At 30.8% G+C, this 27270-nt stretch overlaps 1 pseudogene; it reads right to left on the reverse strand.

Annotated features, from left to right (window-relative positions):
* Positions 1 to 27068, reverse strand: part of LOC145961836 (proto-oncogene tyrosine-protein kinase ROS-like) — a 155887-nt pseudogene extending 128819 nt beyond the window's left edge.
* Positions 27069 to 27270: the final 202 nt, after the last annotated feature.

Raw genomic sequence — 27270 nt, forward strand, 5'->3', positions numbered from 1 at the left:
AAATTGCAATTTGAGTGTGCAGGATCTCTGTACCGCCCGGTCAGATGGCAATGATCGCGAACGCGTGTATCGTCTTCCGCGAACGGTTTTTCGCATATATGACATTGAGTGGCTCTATGGAATTTCTCCCACTCTTCGGATGTCAAATTTACCATGGGGACATTTGTTTTTAAAATATTCTTAACGCGAATTGCTAAATTTTTGAGGTCTTCGGCGAACCATGCTATACAATTGGCACTGCGACGCGAATGATATGTCGATAAAGATTCGTCGTATGAACAATGTACATAGTAAGCTATGCTAAATACTTGGTGATGAATACTTGGTACAAATTTTATTGTTCTTCCTCCGTCTTGGCCAGAACACGCTCCAAGTCAGCGTATATGATGAATGGAAGCCGCTCCTTCCGATTAAAGTTGAACGATAACCACTTGTCCTTATCGTTCGGCAATCGGATAGCGCAATCGTTCATCTTTCCGCAGTCGACCGTATGCGACTGCAACTTGGCGTCCGAATTAAAATAATGTAAGCATCTGTAAAAGAAAAAGTTTAATTAAGATTTATATAACAAAGTGTATAACCTATAATTATTCAAATAATATAAATTAAACTTACCGATCGCAAATATATTTTGGATTCTTGTGTTTGCTCAATTGCGAGCTCACTAGCCGGGATAAATTCTTGATCCACGCAAAATGTCCGACGCTGTTGTCGTCTTCAATGTACAGCAAGTTGACATGCTTGTCCCGCTTCTGCTGCGAAAGACGTATCGGGACAATGCTGTTCTTGTCTTCGATGCTGTATACATTTATAGAAATGTCATTAACAAGTTCAAAATTTTTTATTTGGTTCACAGTCACTGGAAATTCAATGTCCCGAAGATTCAGCACTGTCGCGTAATGCGGGTACGATGATTCCCGTTCCGCGTTCCTTTCTACGAGGTATAGGACGTCGACCATTGCCCACGCGAAACACGCATTGTCCTTTGATTGCACGTTAATCACCGCTCTTTTCATCATAATGTTCCGCGGCAATTTAATATGACATCCCGCGCGCATAGGATTATACTTATTTATATTTACAGTTAAATTTAGTATTCGCGACAAAGCCCACCCGCTATCGCGTTCTTGAAATTCTTACAGCAATGCTAGGGTGGGCTCGATAACGTGCCGTTCGTACCACTCGCGTAACTCGGATGTGCGAAAGAGTTCATAGTTTCTTCTATTGATACTTTTGTTGGCACGTTTATCTCCGGTCACGAATTCACCATTAAATATTGTGTTCACTTTCACATTATAATGTTTTTTCATAATGTTCTTCACATGTTCTAACACAATGTCTTTGGCATCCTCGAGAAATTGACGAGGTTCGATGTGATTATAGTTTATCACCGCACCAGTCGATACGCGACTCTCGAACGCCGTATCAATCTCGCGCCACACAAGTCCATTTTGACGCGCGCTACATCCGGCACCCGCGTGTATGAAACGTCCACGTACCGAATTTTTCAACCCTTCGAGGCGCGCGATCCGAGCAATCAGCGATTGTCGATTTCCGATCGATAATCGCGGTCGTTTGATTCGACTTTGCTCTTCCAACGACTCGATATACGTATCGCATCGTTGCTCCCACACAATGTAATCTTCCAATGAATTTACCAAAGTAGATTGCTCTCGCAAATTTTGTTCCTCCATATTGTAACAGACTTGCGAAATTTAGCGTTTCCAATGACTGTTCTGATGTACTTTAGCGAAACTGGTGGGTGTGTCTCTTTATCATGATTTATATTCTCCTGCATTGTTTTATCATCGAACATTCTAGAATGATTTCATCTTAAAAAAAATTCCCCGGAATAGCGTGTGCAATTTAACCTTGATAATTTCATGTTTCGTCACGTACATTTGAAAAATCTAACGTGGTTGCATCAGGAGCAGCCGTACATCGACGCTCGATTTTAGCGCATTCAGCTAAATCTTTGTCTAGGGATGATGTGCGTCTTAACCTTGACGGTTATTTTTTTCACGTTTTTTGTCACGTACATTTGAAAAATCTAACGTGATTGCATCAGGAGCAGCCGTACATCGGCGCTTGAAAATTTTGTTATATTCAGCTAAATCTTTGTTCTGAGGATGATGTCATCGCAGCCGTACATCGGCGCGACAAAATTTTAGAGGAAATTAAAACGATGCGTCGGCAATAATCCCCTCTACATCGCAATTTGAGATACTATTTGAATTAATAATAATTTGATTAGTATTACATAATACGATTAGTATTACATCAATCGCGCGTGTGAAAGGTTCACTGAAGAAATCAACATGAATTTTTACGTTCCGATTCGAAACGGCGAAACTCCACCGTATAAGAAGCAAAAATGCGACATGTAAGAAAAAAGATTTAAAAATTTTGTTATTTATTAAAATTTTCTTAAATATTGGTCTAATTTATATATATTTTTATAGCATTCAGCTTCGTCGTGCGGCTCGCATACTTGGAAGAAGATACGCTCTAACCCCGACATCGTATAAATATTTGGACATTGGAATAAACGTTGGAGCTGTTTCGTACGTGGAGCTGATTCTCGGCGATAATCGAGGCAATCAAATAGTGTTGCCTTTTTCAACGTGGAATTTTTTGATGCAGAAACAAGCAGACATTGACTGTTTTCTACAATCGACTGCTCTCCCATTAAGGATCGGAGATCTAACGATCGAAATGCATCAATCGAAAATTGTAAAACTCGCATTATGCGAAAATTCTTTGTATATGAAACCACAAACATTATTACACTAATTTAATTTTGAAAATTGTATCGATCATATGCACAATTGGTTATGCGAGAATACCTATCTCGTAAATGAAAAATTTAAACAATTTGAAACTGTATTACAACGTAACAATATTATTACTGTATGCGATGCTGTAGAAACGATACGCGAGAGTGATGTCTTTAACAGCGAATCATTAATTGATTGTGAATTACTAACATGCGTTGTAAATGATATTCTTTACGATGCTTGCAATAAATAATTATTTTTATTCCATCTGTGATTTTAATTCTTTCCTTCCGTACGAATAAGAATAGTTGATACTTTTCTTAACACGCTCCGCCAAAGATGTAGAGAAATGCTGAGGTAGATGAGACGTGATGCTCTAGTTGGAATGAGAAGTCTGCAGCATTAGAATATTATTTCTTTCGTTGTTCTTTGCGTTTCGTTAGTCTTGTGTTTCGTTGGTCACATATAATGGCTGAAGACGACGTTATTATCATCGATGACGATACGGATGATGATGATTATTGGATGGAGAGAGAGAGAGAGAGAGGAGAGAGAAATGGAGAGAGAGAGAGAGAGGAGAAAGAAATGGATGAGATGGAGAGAGAGAGAGAGAGAGGAGAGAGAAATGGAGGAGAAATCATCCGATGGGAAACCTGATTTCCGTTTTCGGATTAGTCAAGATGAAGAATTACTTCGAATAGAGCGGGAATAACTTTCAAAGAAGAATCTGGAAACTTCAATTGTTCAGTTTATAAGACATCAAGAGCTCGGCTTGGAAAAACCTCGCACAAATTCGTTGAGGACATTTCTCCTAGCTTGAGAAATATGTGCGCGAGAATTTGTAAAATATCATGGATGTTAATGTTTCAATATAGAACCTAATCATTCTAAAGTAAAATGTATTGGAAACAAACTGCGTGAAAATCTCGAATTAATAGAAGATTTTGAAAAACTGGGAGAAGATGAGCATGAGAATATACTACGGCGGAAATTGGAAACGTTGAAGGTAAAATATTTTTGTCGATGTGTGATAAATTTAAAATACTTAAAATTATTATGTTTGGTTTTAGAGTTTACGCGATGATATGAATGGCCGACGAGAGGATAAACAGATATGTGAATCCAAACCTGTATCAAAATGTAAATTGTGCGTATTGTATGAAGATGAATGGAAAATGCCATGGAAAGTATTGTAAGTAACTTTCAATTTATAATACATCAAAAGTTCTAAAATAAATTATTAAAAAACTATTCAAATGTATGTCTTTTTCTGTTCCAGGAGCGGCCCCCCTCAGCCCGGCACATCGACACCTTAACCTTCCAGGAGCGGCCTCCCCTTAGCCCGGGGCATCCCCCCCCCCTTATATATTATTAATACTATTATTCTTATTATTTTATTATTAGACACACACACACACAACAAATGTATTTATTATTAACATACATTTTTAATAAATTTATATTTTTAATTGTAAAAAGAAACATATTTATTTATACGCCTTTCCTTGCGCTCCCATCCTTTTGCATCTTTCTCTCACGCGCTAGTTGTAAGTCTCGCGATATCTTCGTTGTGCTCTCTCTCTCGCGCGTTAATCATAAGTTCTCTCTATCTTCGTCATTGTTCTTTCGCGCTATCTCTTTCTCTCGCGCTTAGATAGAATAAGTATAGTAATCTATCTCGCACGCGCTATGACACAAAAATGTATTTACACTTTAATAAATGTATATTTTATATTTATAATTGAAAAAATGTATTTATTTACACACCTTTTCCTTGCGCTCCCATTCCTTGCGCTATCTCTCTCGCGCTAGTTAGTTGTAAGTCTCGCGCTATCTCTTTCTCTCTCGCACGCGTTGTCCTTGCAATATTGTTCTCTCTCGCGCGCTAATTGTAAGTCTCGCGATATTATCATTGTCTCTCTCGCACGCGTTATCTTCGCTATTATCGTTCTCTCTTTCGTACGCGCTATCGTTCTCTCTCGCACACGTTGTTCTCGCGCTATCATTCTCTCTCTCTTTCATATGCTCATCGCTATCACTCACTCATTCACTTACCTTTGCGTCGTCCTTCTCCCACCTATGCGTCATCTTACAATGCGTCGTCCTTGTCCCACGTTGACGCCATCCTTGTCGCACTGTCCTCTTCACACACTTAGCGCTATCCTTTTCCCACACGTAGCGCTATCCTTCTCACACTTTAGCACTGTCTTCTTTCCGCGGATCCCCCTTCTCCTCGCGGACCCTCCTCGTCCATCGGTCGCGCCGCGGATCCCCCTTTCCCGCGGACCCCCTTGTCCATCGGTCGCGCCGTGGTTCCTCTTTCCCCGCGCAGACCCCCTCGACCATCGGTCGCGCCGCGGATCCCCTTTCCCCACGCGTGACGTCACTCTTCGCGCGCTGCAGTTCCCTCTCCCCCGCGCGTGACGTCACTCACTCCGCGCCGCGGTTCCCCTCGCGCTTCATCCCCCCTGAGAGGACCTGAGTTAGAACCCGCCTAGCTATACTACTCAAAGGAAATAAATTATTTCGTACTGGACTTTTTATAAGAAATTTTTGCATGATAATAATTTAAAAGATGATAATTTAAAAAATTTAATTTAATTTAAGGAATAAATATATTCGAAACAAAGCATAAATATTTATAGGAAAAATATTAGATGTGAATAAAATGTATAAATGATTGTTGTAAAAAATGATATTCTATAATATCACTACCGATACAACAGGATCAAAAAAATGATCGTATAAACTATATATTGGATGTTGTTAAGAATTTTGAGGTGAAATGCAATATTATCCCCACGGATTTCATTGAAACAACTAGAATTTCTGTTGCTGGTACGCTTCAAAAATTTTTATGTGAGAAAAAACATATCAATTACTTAGACAGATATATCCTTAACGCATTTTCACTTTCTAAAAAATATTTACGTGAGAATAATGATATTATAGTCACGAGAGCTGATAAGGGTCAGACTACTGTTGTTATGGATAAGAATGATTATTATGAAATAATGGATTTATTATTGAATGACCAATCTACATATAAAAAATTGAAGAAAGATCCTATAAAACAGTTAACTAACAGGATAAACGCGTTAGTCAAATCCTGGCGTAACAATAATTTGATCAACGAAACGACTTATAAATATTTAAATTGTACTAATGGGAATTTACCACGTTGTTACGGTCTGCCGAAGATTCATAAAGATGGTTTTCCGTTAAGATTTATAGTATCCTCACTTGGGAGCCCGGTATACAATATCGCGAGTTATATCCATAAGATTTTATACAAGTCAATCAGAAAACCAAATTCACACATGTTAAGGATGGCTGGTCCTTTGTAACAAATATTAAGAATAAGTTTACTGATGATGATAATATTATGATATCTTTGGATGTCAGTTCATTATTTACAAATATTCCCAAAGATCTGATCTTAAATGCCATTAAAAAACGTTGGGATGATATTGTTAAGAATACAAAATTTAATTTAGCTCAGTTTTTATATGCAATAGAATTGATCTTAGACTCAACTTGCTTTGCCTTTGATGGACGTTTTTATGAACAAATCTTCGGCAGTCCGATGGGTTCTCCGTTATCACCTATTTTAGCAGATATGGTGATGGATGATCTGGAGACACAATGTTTAAGTTCTTTGAATTTTACTGTTTCCATTTATTATAGATTTGTAGACGATGTTTTTGCCATAGTGCCACGTACAAAAATAGACGAGATTTTAACGACTTTTAAAAATTATCACCAACGCTTGAAATTTACTTATGAAATTGAAGTTAATTCGTCTATCAGTTTTTTAAATGCAACTGTCATTCGGTTCGATAACAGACTTATTACTAACTGGTATAGGAAACCTACGTGGTCTGGGAGGTATATAAACTACCATTCCAACCACCCGTTGAAATATAAAATTAATACTATTTATAATTTGGTTGACCATGCAATTTTATTATCTAATGACATTTTCCAACAAAAAAAACATTGAGTTAGTACATAATATTTTACTCAATAACTGTTTCCCTGAACATATCATAAAACGACACATACAAAAAAGAATTAATTTTTTAAATAATCGTGACCACACAACAAGAACGTTGACGCAAATCCTAAACATTTCGACAGGACATCTTTTATTTCATTACCATACGATAAAGATGTGAGTCATGACTTGTGCCGTTTATTGCGAGGCAGTGGCTTTAACGTTGTCTATAAAATAACAAAAAAACTAAATACTTTAATAAAACGTGGTAAAAATATTTTACATAATAACGATAAAACAAATGTTGTATATAAATTAAATTGCAAAAATTGTAATGTGTCATATATTGGGCAAACAAAAAGGCATTTACGTACTCGAGTGAAAGAGCATTTTAGCAATATAAAATTGCATGAAACAAATCATTCTGTTATAAGTAAACATAGATTAGAATCAGGACACGAATTTGACTGGACGAAACCTAATATATTACACAATGAGAAATATGTGCGAAAGAGAGAAATTGCTGAAATGTTTTATATTAAAAAATCTAATAACTCAATCAACCTACAGAAGGACACGGATAACTTAAACAACTATGACAAAATAACAAAGGTCGTGTAGTTTATTATTATTTTCGATTCAACATATTCAGTTTTTGACGAAGTCTCACACTGACATAACGTTTAACTCTCTTTTTAAATGTGGCAAGACGTTAATGATCTTGTAATTGTGATATGTAGAGTTAGATTTACATTGTTATATTCTTTTATCTGAACTGTAAGTTATTCAAATTGTTCACAGTCATTTCAGATCTATTGCTGTTTTTTATTCAAACCGCCAAAAACAAAAAATCAAAAATCTAATTATTAATATTCCAGTGTATATTTGAAAAGGATCACAACTATATGGTCGAAACGTCGTAATTTTTAACAAATAAACAAGAATTTTGGCTAGTTTTGGTCGATTATATATATATTTTTTATTGATATTCTATAATATTTATAAGAAAAAAAAATAATGAAAAAGATCAAATAAATTTAAATTAATTAAATTTTAATTTATTATTTACTTACATTAATTATATTTTTATTTATTATTTATTCAAATTAATTAAATTTTAATTTATTATTTATTTATTGTTTATTTATTCTTTAATTAAATTTTAATTTATTATTTATTTAAATTAATTATATTTTTATTTATTATTTATTCAAATTAAATTTTAATTTACTATTTATTTAAATTAATTATATTTTTATTTATTATTTATTCAAATTAATTAAATTTTAAAAGACGTAAGTTAGATCGACCACACTGGCAAATTTATTGTTGGTAATATATCACGACGTTTCGACCAAGGTTTTGGACCTTATCAAGTGAACTAAAATATTTATATAGTATTATAAGAAGTAATTGACATAAAATTGACATTAAATTGATAATAAAAATAAGCGGAAAATTCATATACATACAGAGCCTTAGTTAATTATTATATTGTGAGAGAAAAGGAAATCGCTGTGTCAAGATTTCATCATGTCAACCTCTCCATACAACTAACTGAGAAAGACTGAACGACCTTTATTAGTTTATCATAAATATTGTTTAAATTCTCAGTGTCTTTTTGTAAGTTAATAGTGTTGTCAAACTTTTTAATATAGAACATTTTAGCAATTTCTCTCTTTCTCACATGTTTTTCATTATGTAAAATAACTGGCATTGACCAATCGAAGTCATGGTTAAATTCCAATTTATGTTTACTGATGACCGAAAGATTACTTGCGTGCACTTTGATATTATTAAAATGCTCTTTAACACGAGTACGTAAATGTCTCTTCGTTTGGCCAATATATGACGCATTACAATTTTTACAATCCAACTTATAAACAACTTCCGTCCTGCTGTTAATAGGCAATCCATCTTTCCCACGTTTAATTAATGCATCAAGTTTCTTAGGTACATTATAAACAACCTTAAGACCCATATTTTTAAACACACGACTAATCCCGTCGCTCAAGCCATCCACAAACGGTAGAGAGATGTAGGAAGGTGTGACTGAATTATCACGCTCAGTATTCATATTTACGTCACGATGCTTCAAAAAATCAAGTCTTTTTTTTGACGTAACGATCAATAATTTGGGAAACAATTGTTGGATAAAATCTGTTTCACAATATCTATATTCTTAAAATGAAACCTAACATCAGATAATAAAATAGCATGGTCAACGAGATTATAAATGGTGTTCATTTTATATTTAAACGGATGCTTAAAATAAAAATTAATGTATCTGTCAGAGCACGTGGGTTTTCTGTACCAATCAGTCAAAAGACGACGATGTCATCTGAACAAATGACAGTTGTGTTTAAGAAATTAATACATGAATCAGACTCCATTTCATGAGTAAATGTCAAACGTGGATGATAATTATTAAAGGTCAATTTTATCTCATCCATCTTTGTACGTGGAGCAATGGTAAAAATGTCATCCACATATCTATGATATATTGGAACATTAAAACTCAACAAATTTAAGCAATGCGTCTCTAAATCATCCATCACGATATCTGACAGAATAGGTGACAGGGGAGATCCTATAGGACTACCAAAAATCTGCTCATAAAACTGTCCATTAAACGAAAAACTAGTAGAATCCAAAACCGTTTCTATCGCGTATAAAAACTGAGAACAATTAAATTTTGTGTTAGGAGCAATATGATCCCAACGTTTAGTCACAGCACTCAAAACCAATTCTTTAGGAATATTAGCGACATGAATAATGCAGCGACATCAAGTGAAATCATAATTTCGTCATCATTAATAGATTTATCTTTCAAATTATTAGCAAATGTCCAACCATCCTTAATATGAGATTTAGGTTCCAAAATCGAAATCTGTAGTATATCATGAATGTATTTCGCGACATTGTATAACGGACTTCCAAGTGCTGACACAATAATCCGCAATGGGAAACCACTTTTATGAATCTTAGGTAAGCCATAACATCGTGGAAGATTACCATTAGTGGAGTTCAATTGATATATTACCGTGATATATTACCAACAATAAATTTGCCAGTGTGGTCGATCTAACTTACGTCTTTTATTTTATTTACTGGCGACATTGAAGAATTTAACATAATTAAATTTTAATTAATTAATTTATTTAAATATAGAGGAACAACGGCAGTAAGAGCCAGCGCAGGTTTTTGTGCACATGTATTATATCATGAGTGGTAAGCTTACAATAGTGTGCTATTTCTTCGATTACATTTAATCAATTTAAATAACGTACGTTTCGGCCCTTTTTTTGGGGCCATCTTCAGCGCAGCAATTAGAATAATAAAAGATATAAAACAAAAATAATATAACTTTCTATCGTTAACTAGATCCATCAAGGTCGAATAATAAGAAAATTATCGCACATCTTGTCACAATTATCGTGTCGCAGGTCGATCCCTCTGTGATTGGAAGACCAAAGAGGTATGAAAGTTGGTCCATGTTGAAGTCGAAATTAAACTAAAAGTCAATGGTTAAAAGGTGATCAACCCGAACACTGCAATATGTGATATTAAATAGAATAAATAGGCGATAAATAAACTTACAGTAAGTCAATGTGCAATGTAGAATATAAATGAATGTCAATAACATAAAATCGAATAAATGGATGTAATTAACGTGATAAGAGATTGGACGTTATAATCTTCGCCCGAGCTGGTAAACAACTCACAATAGTGTACTATTTCTTCGATTACATTTAATCAATTTAAATAACGTACGTTTCGGCCCTTTTTCGGCCAAAAAGAAGGGCCGAAACGTACGTTATTTAAATTGATTAAATGTAATCGAAGAAATAGTACACTATTGTAAGCTTACCATTCATGATATAATACATGTGCACAAAAACCTGCGCTGGCTCTTACTGCCGTTGTTCCTCTATATTTATTTAAATTTTTAGAGCCATATATTTATTAACTTGTTATTTATTTATTGTTTATTAATTATTTAATTATTCTTTAATTAAATTTTAATTTATTATTTATTTAAATTAATTATATTTTTATTTAATATTTATTCAAATTAATTAAATTTTAATTTATTATTTATTTAAATTAATTATATTTTAATTTATTATTTATTCAAATTAATTAAATTTTAATTTATAACTTATTTAAATTTTAATATTTAAATTTAAAAAAGATCTGTATTGTCGAAATAAGTTTGCATTAAAAATTACTCAATGATATTTAATCTAATTAATATATTTTTAATTTAATTTGCTTTATAAACATAAAATTAAATAATTGAAATTAATAATTGTATAAAGCTCCAATAATAATAATCAAAAAATTAAATAGGCAATGAGAACCAGCGGAATAATTAATTTGTTTTCTTTGTTATATTAAATTAATATTAAAAAAGGGAAAATGTCTCATATAAAAAAAAAAATTTTTTTTAATTTAAAAAAAAATTAAAATTATAAGATTATGAAAAAAAATTTAAAATTATAAAATTAAAGAAAATTAGTAATAAAAAAAATTTATTTCTAAAAAATAAAACATATGTATATTCATAGATAATATATTTTATATAATTATTATAAATATTTTTACCTAAAATTTGCATAGCTCCGATTATCTCAATTTTGTCACCTTTATTTAAATTTAAATTTAAATATTCATCGTCGTCAAAATTTAGAATACTAACTTCTAATTTAAATGTGCCGTCAGTAATTGAACCACAGCCTATGTTTTTATTTAATCTATTGTTCATAACCGATGCAAAATTTGTTTTTATATATGCTTCTAGAACTGTGAGATATATATAATGTTAAAAATATGTTAAATAATTTTCAAGATTAAAAAGTAAATTTTTACTTTGTTACACAGTACGAAAAATTTTTATTTTGACATATATTATAGAGAATACATTCCGAAGTAAAACATTGTTTGAATTTTACGGCGGTCTCACTTCGTTCACGAAATATACGATTTTAAATTAACATAATTACTTGTATCATCTTTTCGTTATATTCTATTTATGCTTTTATATTTTTTGTTTACATTTGTTCGTCACGGTTTCATGTTATATTTTACTTGAGTGTTTATATTTTTTTTAATAATTTACCTTAACCTCCAATCCCTTCATCTCACACCACCCCTGAGTCAGCGCGAAACGAGGTCTATTATTGTATAGTTGCACATGGGTTTGCAACTTTCTATGCGAAACGAGGTCTACCCTACACCATCCCGGAGTCAGTGTGAAACGAGATCTATGGTTCCTTGTTTCGCATGGAAAGTTACAAACACATATGGAATATACAATAATAGATAGACCTTGCTTGGCGCTGACTCAGGTGTGGTGTGGGGTGGACCTCGCTTCTCATTGAAAGTTGCAAACCCATGTGGAATCAAACAATATAGATCTCATTTCGCGTTGACTCAGGAGTGGTGTGGGGTAAACCTCGCTTTGCATAGAAAGTCGCAAACCCATGTGGAACCATTCGGAAAGATGACCTCGGTAATGTTGTAAACAAAAAATATAAACATGTTTAGGATATAATGAAAATATGATATAAGTATGAAATTTTTCGAAATCGCATATCTCAGGAACGTAGAGAGATCGCTGCAAAATTCAAATAGTGTATTACTTAGGAATGTATCATCTACAATATATGTCAAAATAAAATTTTTATGTGCTGTGTCACCTAAAGTAAACATTTACCGCTTAAAATAATAGGCGCATATAAAACTTACTAATACATTCGAAAGTATTTATAGCCTCACTTAATAAAACTTTTTGCGGATTAAGTGATACAAATTTAGGATTATATTTTCACAAATTATTAATCAATGTGTTTTTTCTAATTAATAATTCATACGGTACATTACCGTTGTTGTATATATTCAATTTGGGCATTCTCGCTTGTACTCCATCTAAATGAAGAACCTATTCAAGATTATATTAATGTTAAAATATAATCATTATAAAAGAATACAAAATTAAGAAAATTACAAAATTGCAAAAAAAAATTAAATAATTTGAACTAATAAAATGCTCAATCCGATCTATATCTTCGTTCCACGCGACAACCTTTTTCCTTCTTCCGGCTTCATTGTTTAGATAAAATTTAAAAAATTTATATTGTGGGCTTCTACCAACAATACGAGACGCATCGATGCCATCAACGTAACCGATTACTTCATTATATAAGAATTATAAAATTATAAAATTATATATTTTCTTTTTGTACACAAAAGAAATAGTGCATTTGAAAAAATAAATCATAGAAAAACATAAAAAATAACCATAATAAAAAGTGAATCTGCATTAACTATGTTATTTAGGTAGTGACATGAACACTATAACTAAAAAATAAATACATACATTAATTAAAGAATTAGAAAGAATGAAATTATTGAAAATAAAACACAATATTATTATTATTTGAAAGAATTATTATTATTATTATTATTATTATTTTATATTATTATTGGGAAAAATTTATTTATAAAGTTTATTTAGAATATATGACTTTAAAACTGAAATGAATAAATTAAAAGAGAGAGAGAAAGAGAGAGAGAATGTGTGTGTGTGTGTGTGTGTGTGTGTGTGTGTGTGTGTGTGTAGGTGTGTGTGTGTGGGTGTGTGTGTGTGTGTGTAGGTGTGTGTGTGTGGGTGTGTGTGTGAAATATATATAATGTAATATGTATAATATTTGTATATATAATCTGTATAATAGTTTGTATATAATAACCATGAAGAATATTAACACTGTCGAATCAAAAATTTGAATTCTATCCAGTATTTCATTAGGTGTTAAAGAGTCTATTAATTCATCAATTTCTTCATTCTCTCCTCTTTCGGGTATAGCTGCGTTTAGAGCTTATTGAAAATCTGCTTCAAATTCCATTTTAAATTTTATTGATGTAAATTTAATATTTTTTGACTATATGTCTGTTAAATGTTTGTAATAAAATATTATTGATGTAGATATTTATTTATTAGGTTTTCATATAATTTATATCCTTTCCTCGGTTGTTTTATTCAGAGAAGTACTTCGTGTGATATAATAGATGAAAATCAATAGGCCGATTTTACCTCTTACGATATTCTACGATATTTATTGACTATCTTAAACATTTTTCTAAGTATAGTGATATCAAAAGTTTATAATCAAGCATATTATTTCTGAATATTGGTATATTGGATATTTGTAGATAATAGTGAATTTTAAACATATTTTAAATTTTAAAATTATTTAATATATTTTTATATACATTATTACATTGTATATATTTTACAATTCCACAAGCATAAATGAAATTTTACATCCATTATGAATAATAATCGAAAGAATAAGATAAAGATCAATTACTGATGGCACATTTAAATTAAAAAATAACATTATAAATTTTGATGATGACAAATATTTAAATTTAGATTTAAATAAAAGAAATATAATTAAATTAATAGGAACTATGCAAAGTTCAGATAAAAAATAATTATAGTAATTTTTTTAATTCATTAATATTACTTTGTTGGAAAACGGCTTCAAATTAAATTATGCTGTTTAAAATTTTTAGGATATGTATCTGTTTAATGTATCTGATGAAATGTGACTATAAATAGATTTATTTATTACTTTTCTATAGAATTTATATCCTTTTATCAACAATTTTATTTATAGGAGTATTTATGCGATATAATTGATGACAAAATTGATGATATGATCTCCAGATACTTCCTAGATAAATGCATTTTATTCAATATCGATGAGAGTTATTTATTTCGATTCGTGGTTGCCTCGAACGGCTGCCATCGCGGTATTTTGAGAATTTGTGTGTAAGAGGGTAGACAAATAAGATATATTATTTCATTTTATTAAAATTTAATCTAGAGTTTATTTATTTTGTTCGTGTAAGAGCTCAACGGCGCGCGCATAGCGCGCGCCTGTGTTGTTCTAGTAAAGTAAAGTTTAAAAACAATATCTACAAACAAATTTTATGGATGAGCTATGAGCAATTAGAAGATAAGTGAGTATTATAAGAATAAATTAGCATCAAAAATTAATAAAATTGATAATTGTTAATGCGTGTCCTTTATTTAATAAATTAAACAAAATCTTTACAAAAAAATCTTTTCTTGATATCTTCCCTTTTTAATTAATATTTCCATATATTTTCGCAATAGATGCAAAGCATAAGTTCGAAAGAACTTATTAAAATTATTTAATTTAATTTAATTAATTTAATTTAATTATTTTATTTAATTTATTTAAGTTAATCCATTCTAGCTCATCCATTTTAAGGAAACGGATTTATCTACAATTTACAATCTACATCTACATCTGCAATCTCTACGAATTCGTTACCTTAAAGTTAAATGAAAGTTTCTTTCACTCACCGGCACTGATGCGCAACAGCGGAATTGTTGTTATCGAAGCTAGTTGTCTGTAACATACAAATATAAAATTCATTTATAATAATGCTCACAAAATGCAATTAATATTTAAAAAAATTTTTATCTCGCGAAATTTTATATCCGATGTGTAAAATAATAAGCAGATAAACACGTATGGAAAAAAGAATAAGAATTAAAAGTAGTTACAAAGATAAGAATCAACAAACTAATAATGACAAGGCAAATGAACCACACGCGTAGATGGTCGACGCAAAAAACAAAAAATATAATAATTGAAAGATGTATTAAATTACAAACAATAATGTTTAAGCGAAATAAAGAATAAACGGTCGCAATAATCAATATATAAACAAACGCAAACGTTTCGATCTTCTCCGGATCCTTTTCAATGCTATAAAGTATTCCAAAAAAACCGCAATAACACAAGAATCATGATGCAATGTAACGCTCGGAGTCGTCGAAAAAATTGCTAACATACATGAAGTTACCGTCGAGTCAAAATTTTACGATTGAAATAGATAATACATAGTGTAATAAAAAAGAATTTCGCCAATATAAATTTAACGTCGCTGTGGCAATGCCTGCGAGTCCGCATGCTACTCACCTGTACTCCCAAACACAGATCGGAGATGAGTAAAAAAGATGGAGAAAAAGCAAAATGTTGTCGATATAACTCAGGCGATGATAGCACAAGAAAATCCGCCACGCAACTGAGATTAAAGCGTCTTATTTTGCAATAAATAATTGATCCAAATAGATGATAAGCCAGGATCTGAAAAATTAAAAACAGGCAGAGCAACACGCATTCCCACAACCAAAGCCAAGCAAAACAAAAAACAGTATAAGCAAAAAAAGTCATAAAGAATAAAAATAAAATGAAAAGTATAAGAAAATTAATAGAGCGCAATACATACGAGTAATAAATTATGCAAGGAAAAGCAAGGTAAAATTAAGCATATCACGAAAGATCGGCGACAGAAAGCGAACGATGTATCGCAGGCGAAACGGCGTAACGTACTGAGTCGAGCGAGAAGAAGCTTTAGGCATACCGATGGAAAGGAGGGGGAGGGGGGCAGAAATTCAGGTACGGAGCGAGCAAAGAACGTAGCCATAATTATTTGGAAGGAAAAGATTTTATAATAGGAAGATAAGCTTTGTCTAAATTAATAGTGTCATTTTGCATGTTCAAACCATTTTTTTGCAGCGTAATGTGAATCATTTCAGAAATAATTCTCCTTAAAAACGAAGGATCTTCATCTAAAACTTTCACTTCATCCCAATTAAATTCGTGTCCCTCTAACCTGTGTTGAGAGACAACAGAAAGGGATTCAAAGGGCCTATTAATGTTAGATTTGTGCTCCTTAACCCTGGTAGTGAGCTGTCTGCTGGTCTGCCCCACATAAGATGCTGTACAATTTTCACAGCAGATTTTATAAACCACATTAGAATGATTTACAGTTGGTAAAGGATCCTTGTAAGCTTTAATAAAACGATTTAATTTGTTTAAAACCATAAATGATAACGATTTGTTCAGCTTCGCGGCGATATCTTTGAACTGTTTAGAAACACCATCAATAAATGGAATAACAAAAAAGGAACGAGAGGAAGAAGGATGAGAAGCAGGAGGAGAGGGGGGAACGATATTATTACATATGAGAGATTTGATTCTATGTATCACAGTAGTGAAAATAAATTTTGTAGGATAACCATTCATAAGTAGTGTGTCAAAAATAAATTTAAAATTCTTTTCGTGATAATGCGGGTGAGATAATTTAAAGATTTTATCAGTGAGTCCAATGACGACACCCTTTTTATGCGCTAATGGGTGTTGCGAAAAGAAATTTAAAAAGCGACCAGAAAAAGTCTGTTTTCTATACCAATCGAATTCGATATGATTATTGTTAATGATAATAGACACATCTAAAAAATTAAGGCAATTATTATCCGCAATTTCAGTCGTAAATTGAAGTCTTTCATGGAATGAATTAAAAATTTGTAATGTGAGATCTGTAAAGGAGGAGGGAACAATTAAAGCAATATCGTCAACGTATCTGAAGTAGAAAGGAAGATGGAAAGGAAGGCGTGCAATAGCTTTTTCTTCTAGATCCTGTAAGACTAAATCCGCGCATATAGGAGAAAGCGGGGACCTCATAGGAGTGCCGAAAATCTGTTTATATATGGTTAAATCTGTTTATATATCCCATTAAACTTGAAAAAAGTGGAATTCAGAACTAATCTTAACCCAATTAAAAATTCATGATATGGAATCTTGATTTTATTTTTTAACAAGTGCCATCGCTTAGCAACTCCACCAATAATAAGATCTATAGGAACGTTCGTGAAAAGAGACACTACGTCAAGCGAAATGAGTCTTAAATGTTCCTCCACGTATAAATTGTTTAATTTATCAACTAATTTATAGCTGTTGCATATGTGGCTCTTGGCATGCGGTAAATTATCATATAAACAATTATGGAGAAAAGTCGTAAATTTATGGAGAGGACTGTTGATGGATGAAACAATGATTCTTAACGAGCTGTTGTCAATGGCTGACGACGTTTTATGAAACAATCGTCAATAAGCTATCGTCAATAAGCAACTTTAAGATATGCTGTGGTACGGGGATTGCTTATTGACAATTCCATTAGTTCCATTAGTTTTTTCTTACGTTGTGTTATCTCGAGTCTATTATTTATTTTATTCATTAATAATTCATTTCATTTATTTGTCTTACGAATATATACCCCTAGTTAAAGTGTTAAGTAGCATCGACAATCTTCTTCGCGCATACAAAGTTTGTCATACCGATAATAAGTTTTCATAATGTAGAATCACCTAAGAATGTTAATTTTCAAACATTGCACTTAGAAGTAAATATTTCGAATACAAATATTCCATCCAGCGAGTAAGAAGCAGAATTTCTCCTTCCTAGTATATGATATGATTTTAGCAAACATAATATTCATGTTTCAACTTACTGATTCCTACTTGCCTATTTTTAATTAATTTTTTAATTGTTATTTTATATATACTATGTGTATTATAAAATTCAACTAAAAAAAAGAATAACAAAAACATTGAAATAATTTATATAATAAATATTGATGTGTTATGTACAATATTAAATAATTGTCTTAGTCTCAGGTAAGGAAAACTTTACTGATATTACGATTCAAATCTAAGGAAGGATAAGTCAATGGAAGAACGTTGTTGTGCCATGTGAGATATGACATGTGAGGTGCCGTGAGGATTTTGAAGATTCACAAATCGTCGGAGTTCGCCAGTAGAGGATTGTAGTATAGTATTTTTATTATAGATTCTCATAGTTTGTTTTTATTATATATTATCGAGTACAATATATATACTCTTTATTATATACATAGTGTGAAATAATTTATGCGTGAAGTAAATCATTTTCTTTTTCAGCATGCATGATTGATTCTAAATTATCAATTATTTCCAAAAAACCTTTAGCGATTAACTTTGATAAGTGCAAAATTAATTAGCGAATGCCGGCCACTCGCTCGCAATGGATGGTTTTTATTACTTCGTTTTGGCTAAATTTTTAGTGAAGAATGCTTAGCGACATGATCATATATGGTCACAGTGACTTTTCGTGCCGATCGAACCTTAGTGCAAGCGATTCAAAATCGAAACCTTTCGTTTATACTTTCGCATTTCCGAAGTGTACATATCTTACTTGGACTTGTAGGTTATTTATGCGATTTAAAATTTGTGTAAAACTTTTTTAAATTATATACATCATATAAAAGATGCTTTAGGAATTAAAGTAATCTTAACTCATTTAGTATCGATTACGAATTAATATCACATAATTTATTGTACTTGGCTAATAGTATTGATCTCATATCGGTTCTTAAATATTTTAACAGATCACCAGTTTCCATCAATTCCAACACTAGTAACGACAAATCTCCATCTAAACAAACGGCTAACAATCTTAATACATGTTTATGTCGAAAGTGATTCATAAGTCTGGCTTCTTCTAAAAATTTCTTTTTCTCATGAGAAAAAGCATCATTTCGAAGCACTTTTATTGCAGCGGATATCTCTGTGCTCGATCTTTCTAAGTTCTTCACATTTCCTTGAAACATCTGCGAAATATTTTACACAAATTTACATATTTCATTTACGTATTTCATTAAAAAATGTATAATTTAATGTCAAGTAACGTTATATTTTACTTTACATTAAATAATTCAACGACAAATACATAATAAAGTGCATGTATGTTGTTCCACTTAAATTTTATATTATAATCTATAATAAAAATTCATGTAATTCATGTCTTTATTATTAAACGCATATCTGTTTTGTTGATCTAGAAATTAATATCGTGAAACGTTGCTTGAAAAAATTAATTTTTACCAATCCGAATGCGCCGGTACCAAAAGGTTTTGTTAATGTAATTTGTTTACGTTTGATTTCGGTGATTGCATATTTATCCAGATTATAATGTAGCATAGGACTGTAAATCATATTGAATTGAGTGTTTCAGCAAGGTACTTCATGTACAATAGCGATGTTATAGTCTGAAGAACTATAACTTTATTTTACTGTTAATATAAATTTAAAACGCGATAGAATGTTCGCGAACCGCCACCTCAGCGAACCACGCGCGAATTCGCCGAAAACGCGAAAGTGCAAATAAAGGATTTCGACTCTTGAAACGCTTTTGCTTGCAATAACAATAAGATTTGACCGCCACAAAAGTACATCATGACCTTATATGGTCGGTTATGTTGCTAGGCGATCTTCTCCCAAATTTCGCCAAAAACGAGTGAATAAAAAGCGTAGCACGTGGCGGACAGTCGTTAATAAAAAATTAATCAATTACCAGTGCATGAAAGGGCTAATCGCTATTTAATGTGCCGATTATTAAAAGAAGAATTTAGTACTTAAAATCTAGCGGAGTACTTAAAATTTTTTACTTAAAGTCTAACTAAGGAAGAGGCTGAGAAAAGAAACCCGAGACTTGTGTAGAGTAGCTAAACAGTGAATGTATTTAAAAATATTATAAAAAAGGAAAATAAATCAATTTTGTTAATAAAAAGGGAAATATTCGACAACCCCGTAGCCTTTCCTTTATTACTCCCGGCGGCGCCCCACATCCTGTGCCGCTCCTGGCAGAACAGCTAATTCCGTGTCCGTTATTGAAGGCAAAATTTGTTCAGTATTATTTCTGCGTTGTCGATATACTGTAATAAAATTTGAATTTAGTTATGGAATAATATCTATTAAAAAGTTTATCGCTTTTAAATAGTATTTATTAATTTAACTTTATATAAGTAAATTAATTATTTTCAATAAATCTCTAGATATTACAACTGATATATATGTATAATCTACAATTCAAGTCAATACGCGCGTATATCAAATATACTTATGTACAACTATAAAAGTAGCAGGCGCAGATTACAATAACTATAACGATAAAACTTAACAACAATGGTAGGTAATATTTTATAGCTAATATTCCAGGAGTTCTCGAAATATCACCTATATTATGCAAAAATATAATTTTAATATCTTCGTGTGTGTGTGTTTTCTTTAAAAACTTATTTCTACTTATAACTTTATTCTAAATATTTAATTTTCTAAATTTTGTAGGCCTTTTAATATCCAAGAAAATAAGCATATAATATTAATATACATATTAATATACATATAGCACAGAATATTCCAATTACTTTGCGACAAAGTTACAATATTGCAAATTGCAATGAAATATTATAGAACATCGCGGAAATATAAATTAACAAAATATTTGTTAGATATTAGAAATACAATATTTATATTTTAGAAACATTGCAATAATACTTTTTAATTTATCTATAAAAATAATGTAATAACCCATACAGCACAGAACATTGCAGCAATATTGCAGCAATATTACAATGTTGCTGCAATATTGCTGCGATGTTCTGTGCTGTATGGGAACATACAAATAATATGAGTCGATATAATTCTAAGCTAAAGGTAAGCATTGCTATTTTTTCTATTAAAGGATATAGATAATATAGTATCATCGTTACACAATATATTTAGTGATATATTAATATCCAGGTAGCAAAATGATATCTAAAGACGTCTTAATGACCTACTATGACGTCATTGAAACGTTATTAAAATGTCATTCTGTTACCTGGAATACACTCATGTACAAATATGATATTAATAAGTTTTAAAATATTTTTTCATTATATTAAGAATAAGTATTATTTTATCCAAAATTGTACTTTTTAATTTTTATTTCATATGCATTTTTATGTATTTTTCACATGCAAATATATGTAACAGGTAAATGTAACGAATTTTTAAAATATTTAAATAAAACTAAATAAAAAGAATTAGTAATAAATGCATAATTAATTCAAATTAATGTTTATATATTTACTCCATTATAAGAGTATATAAAACATCTAAAGTAAAGAAAGCGATTCGTATAAATATTTAAAATAATTTTGTATCCAAAATATAATATTTTAAGTTATATGATTATGTTTAAATATAATTTTACAATATATTATTTTAGATATGATGTCGTTGCAAACTGTTTTCATATCAAGCTTCTTAATTATATGCTTCCATATGTTTCTGTGATATTTATCTGTCGAAAACAGAAATACTCTACATGTAATATTATTAGATGGCTGCCATAACACACACATTGCGTTCTTTCAAATATATTACACTGCAATGTTGCTATAATATTTCATTGCAATACGAGGGTCGTTCATTAAGTCCTTAGAAAAAGATAGAAAAACAAATTATTTTAGGTAGATTTTTTTTTATTTTTTAACATAATCCCCTTTAGCTTGATGCACTTATCCCAGCGTTTCTCTAAGCTTTTTAAGCCGTCCAAAAAGTAGGATTTCGGAAGGTCGTCAAAATAGGCATCTGTTTGGGCGATGACCTCCTCGTTCGACGTGAATCGACGAAAATCGCGGAATTAAAGTTCGAATTATTGCAACATCCACCGTACTCACCAGATTTGGCCCCCAGTGACTTTTTTTTATTTCCAAACTTGAAAAAACGGCTCGGCGGAAAACGATTCACGTCGAACGAGGAGGTCATCGCCCAAAGAGATGCCTATTTTGACGACCTTCCGAAATCCTACTTTTTGGACGGCTTAAAAAGCTTGAAGAAACGCTGGGATAAGTGCATCAAGTTAAAAGGGGATTATGTTGAAAAATAAAAAAAAATCTACCTAAAATAATTTGTTTTTCTATCTTTTTCTAAGGACTTAATGAACGACCCTCGTATTAGACGAGCGAACATCTTAACTTTGTCACAATCTTAAAACAATGACTCAGCAGAGTTTCGCAATTGATTTGCAATATTTCAATGTTTCAAAGAAATTATTCCTTAATATACAACTTTATTGTATGAGTGTCTTTATTTGCTTACCAAGTGTTGAAAAAATAAATCTTTCATCATCCGGCCATATAAAAATTTCGTCATATTCGAGGTATTTCAATATCAAGCGAAACTTGTATAACGTTCCAGGCTGTAAATGTTCGATATGGTATATTATTTCTTCGCTATAATTCATTTTAATGTAATTCGTCGTATGCCACCTTTCTGTTGCAATATCTTTGTACTCTATTGCAGAAAAACCCGTCAAATTGATGTTTGGGATCCATGAAATGTCTATGTTATTTATATTAACCTCCCTCAAAGTAATATTGCTTGGTTCTGAGTATATGTGAACAAAACTCTTGCTTAAACTCTCGTTACAAAAATCACTAAAATTAACTGGATACACACGCATGTATATGAAGTAATCTTGTACTGGTAGCGACAAGTGAATCTTTGTGAAAAATCTGCCGTCTGCCATACGTTTCGGCATATGGATAAATTGTTTGCTCTTTTGTTGTGTGCCGTTCACTAATGTAACTGACTTCCAATACACTTCGTAGATCACGGGCGCACAGTTTAGTTTCTTGGGTGGCATCCAATGAACTACTGCTATAGTAGGCGTCAGAGCTTGAACACTTATGTCTTCCGGTGCATTGAGCTTGCCCGGATTAGTTTTCATTAGTATCATATTCGAGTCGAATGGATTTATCGATAATTGATCAAAGTAATAATTGCTTAAAGTAAACTTCAACTTGTACTCTGTAAACAGTGTTAAGTTCTCAATCTCATAATATCGCTCGTACGTCTGTACATTAAATTCTTCAGATTTGTTGAGATTGTTGTCTACACAATGGCTTACAGAGATAGTATGTATAGTAGTTGGTAAATTATATTTTTTGCGTTTACTCTTTACAACCGGCTTCGGGAGAGTTACAATAATGCTGTTTGTCGTTGCAATTATTTCTTCAAAATTGTAAATTCTTTCGTCAGATATCAGACATTTTATTGGAGGGTACGGTTGTAAAGATTTATTAAAAGCGTGAAATTTATGAATCCAAAGAGTTCTATCTTTTGGGGATATTATTATCCCTCGTTTATGCTATCGAAAAGTGCATACTTCTTTTCCAAAACGTAAAAGTAATTTATAGAAATATCGACCGTAACCATGTAATTCCGTATAAAAATATAAATGTTTGTTTTGTCAATCGTTATAAAATTGAATTCCACTGCATCGTTCATGTCTTTGTTGTGTAAAATCATATTGCACATACAAACGTTAATGTCTGTCACAATTATGTAATCTTTCTTTACCCCCAGTAAATTAACGGTTTCTCATTATTCATATCATCAACTTGTACGTAACTAAATGAATAAAATGAATCTTTATGAAATTGGCAGGAGCACATATTGGATGAATTTATCTGAATAATTTGCGTGTTTTTTCCATCAAGATCACATTGTATTACATTATCAAATCCATCCATTTTATCAAGTGAGTTGTAATGTAAAATTCTAAAAAAATATATAATTATTTTACATATTATAAAAAATTAATTTAACAAGAACAGAAACTTAGGTGTAGTAAAATTTCAAAATTCTTATAATTATATGTAAACTTATTATTTTTTTATTACCTATGACCTTAATTAGAAAACCACATAAAATTATAGTAAAATTACAAATTTGCAAAAATCTTTAATAAGAAATTATAATTTTTCAGATGTACGATAGTAAACATACCCTATAGATGGTAATATATTTATAAAATCGGCTACTGTCCAATTTGCATTATACGAATTTATACTTAAAATCTTATCATATTTAGTTATGCCATTTTTCCACAATGTTAAGTCGAACTTTTAATATGTGCACGTCTCTCATTTACCATGCTAGTAACTCCCAAATATAGATTTCCTGCTACCCAGTCAATGCAGAGATTAAATGCATGATAATCAAGACTAGCTATTTTTGTGATATTATTTTCAGTAATTTCCAATGTCATTAGGTTATTTCCGTGCATCCAATAAATTCTATGTTCTTGTGCCCAGTAAGCGACATATCTTATGTCCGATTGTTCAACGATATTATTAATAATATTTGAATCTAAGTCCAATATGTGGACGCCAGCATTCGTTACTAATAATAATTTAGGTATTGGATTTTCATGCGTAGTCGATACATCGATTAAATCCGTGTAAGGACCAGCAATAATTTCAGTATGTGCACGTACTCGAAAATAATATGTCGTGTTAAGTTTAAGATTGTGCACCGTGTGCTCCAATTTTGTAGTTGTGATATTTTTATCGTCGCAGATTTGAATCTCTTTTAAGTCCTCGATGAAAAAACATTGCACTGTGTATCCTTGTATTATTTCATCGGTAAATTCAGATTGGTTCCATCTGTAAAAAATAAAATTTTAGCCATTTTATATTTAACAAAATTATAACAGAATTAACATTTTGATATAGTTATGTCGTTGAATTTAAGAAAAAGAGAGAAAAAAGAAAGAATACAGACTGAGAATTTAGATTCTTTACCTCAATGTTATAAAAATGTCGTCTACTTTCTCCGTGAATCGGTGGGAGAATTGTACAAATGCTCTGAGAGATGTTGGCTTGCTCAACCTGCTTTCTACAGATTCTGAGATCGTATATACTAACATAATTATTTTTTTATTAATGTTCCATGCATTTTTTGCAACTTACCAATAGATTCTGGAATTATAGAAATATTTACAAGTGGAACTTCATCGATTTCTCGCTCATTTCTCACAGTTATACTATCGGAATGACTTTGATCAGGTTTGAAATTTAATATATGATGATTACTTCTCCCGGACGTTGAAATATCCTTAACAAAGTATAACATACGAAAAGATTTAATCAGTACCGTTGGAGCAGAAACGCAGTTATTTTTGTGTTTTTAATGATAAATTATATAAATTATGAAACAAAAAATTATCATTCGTTTCTTGTTTGATTAATAATATCGGTTTGATATATACCACTCTTAATTGATAATATGTGAAGTACAATAATGTAATTTTATTTGTGTAGAATCTATTTTTTATTCTTTTTATTCTTTTTTAGACATCTTATATATCAAACATGATTCATATATCAAAAGGAAAGTCATGGGTTAGGAAAGTCATAGGTTAATAAGAGTCAATAAAGATTTATAATCGTAACATTTAGCAAATAATACAAGTGAATGTATAGCTTTCTCCACTTATTGAAACAATTTTGCCTAACGATTTGATTCTTTCACGACAGGTTAGTTAACACTTCTCCAATTTTACCGTAACTCAAACTTTTCAAGAATTTGTCCGACATCATTAAAGTTTTAATTTGTACTTCAAGAATAAAAATATTAAAAATAATGTTTCTTTACAGTTATTAAATATTTTTCATAGAGATTATGCAAATTTATTTATCTAAAATCTTGTCAAATTTTTTCTAGGTTATCGTTATATTTTTAATGGAAACAAATCCTGGAAAACATGATTGTATAAACCGACAATGTCTCGATAAGAATATGTGCACATAATTATATATAAATGAATATATGTATAATGAAAATTAATATAAATTCTAGGATATAGCAATTGCTATTGCATATATTGACGATTAAAATATTAACATTACAGTTAATTTAAAGTTTCATTAGACAACTCGACTCTCGACTCTCTGTCTCGATATTTAGTAGTTTTATTCCGTTATATAATTATTCTTAATACAAAGAAATGATGCTAACTTTCTAAATTAATTTCATAAAATGAAATTTAAATTAATATAAATCTTATACTATGTATCAATAAATGTTATTATAAATATCTAGAAAAATAAAGAAATTTTAGTAATTGAAGAAAACTAACATATAAAAAAGTCTGTTCAAGTGTCATCATATGTATATATAAATGTAGGAGAAAGTAGATAGGAAGCTTCATTAATTTTAAAAATTATTATTTTTAGAAATAATAACAGTATATATATTCTTCTATCTCTCTCTCAGGGAGAGAAAGGGAGAGTAAGAGACAAAAATAATACAATCAAGTTTTAATTTACCGTTTTAATTGAACTTATTATATCATATTATATAACATCTTTTCATAAACAAAATTTCCAAGCTTTATATATCCTTTGTTTACATTGAATACAATTTTCTTTTATTATTATATATAAAATTTCCTTATAAATCCTATTTTTATGTTGAATAGTTTTATTTTTTATTATCATATATATAATGTATATAATTTATTATTATACATTTTTACACTATACATTTTTAATTACACTATTAAGGCAATAACATTCAATTGTTTCTTAATCAAACGAAAAATATCTCTTATTTGGGTGAAATTTAAATCCGGACACATGGAAACGCATTCTTCCTGGAGGCTATTTGCAGTGGTATAATCCTTCGGCATAAACGTGATAATTGCCTTTGTCAGTACGAAACTTTTCAATAAAACGCATAATATTGTTCCGAACATAATTTGCTTTTTTCGTAAATGTTTGCACTCAATCAGTTTCCGTCCTCAATTAGTTGTTTCACTCCTCACTCTACTAATAATTCATTCTGCTAATCGAGTTGATATTAATTTATATATGTATATACATATATTTTCGATATATTCTGGTTAATTTATATATATATACATATATATATATATATATATATACATATATATACAG

The sequence above is a fragment of the Camponotus vicinus genome, unplaced genomic scaffold, assembly GCF_025532165.1.
Source record: "Camponotus vicinus isolate PSW18456_S1 unplaced genomic scaffold, iyCamVici1.0 SCAF_1, whole genome shotgun sequence".
In the NCBI taxonomy this organism is placed as follows: Eukaryota; Metazoa; Arthropoda; class Insecta; order Hymenoptera; family Formicidae; genus Camponotus; species Camponotus vicinus.